Genomic DNA, 668 nt, shown 5'->3' with positions numbered 1-668 from the left:
GTGTCAATGTATTATAGGGTCATGTACACACAATTAGTACCTTTCATCTTCGTTTCCAGGATCCGTCCGTTTTGGATGAGACCATTCTTGCTCTTTAGCACCCTCTTGTGGCGACAAACAGCATCGAGTGATATGAGGAGAACAAAAGGAAGAGCTCTGACGTTTTTTTTTCTTGATCTCAGCACTCTGTCACTGGTATGACCTATAAATAAATTCATGCAATTTCTTTTTATCTTAATTTCACATTTCAGAACAAAGTGCAGTTTTACAAAACAACTTTAAAATATACACAAAAAGCTATCACTTCAATTAAAATGTGATTTTCCCTTTACTGAGCAAAAGATGAGCTTCACTTTTAGATTATTTGCATCCAACCAAAACAGCTTCATTTGGAAACAAAGCATGCCTTTTTCTGCCAAGTCATCCTGTAGAAAAACAAAAATGTCAATATTTCCAGGAACTTGATACAATTACTGTTAGCAGACATTAATTATTAGTGAATTGAGGCACTTACACCTCAATGCGTCAATAGAATAAATAGTCATATTTGTTACACTTTCTCCATAAACAAGTTTTACCTGGCCGAAAAGGACACAATCTCTGCTTGCACTCATACGGAAATGTAAAAAAGAAGCGGAAATGTGTCAAAAAATAGAGCAAGAACAGCC

The sequence above is a fragment of the Stigmatopora argus genome, chromosome 4 (genome assembly GCF_051989625.1).
Source record: "Stigmatopora argus isolate UIUO_Sarg chromosome 4, RoL_Sarg_1.0, whole genome shotgun sequence".
Classification (NCBI taxonomy): Eukaryota; Metazoa; Chordata; class Actinopteri; order Syngnathiformes; family Syngnathidae; genus Stigmatopora; species Stigmatopora argus.
The sequence above is the reverse complement of the archived record's forward strand: the minus strand, read 5'-3'. Positions refer to the sequence as shown.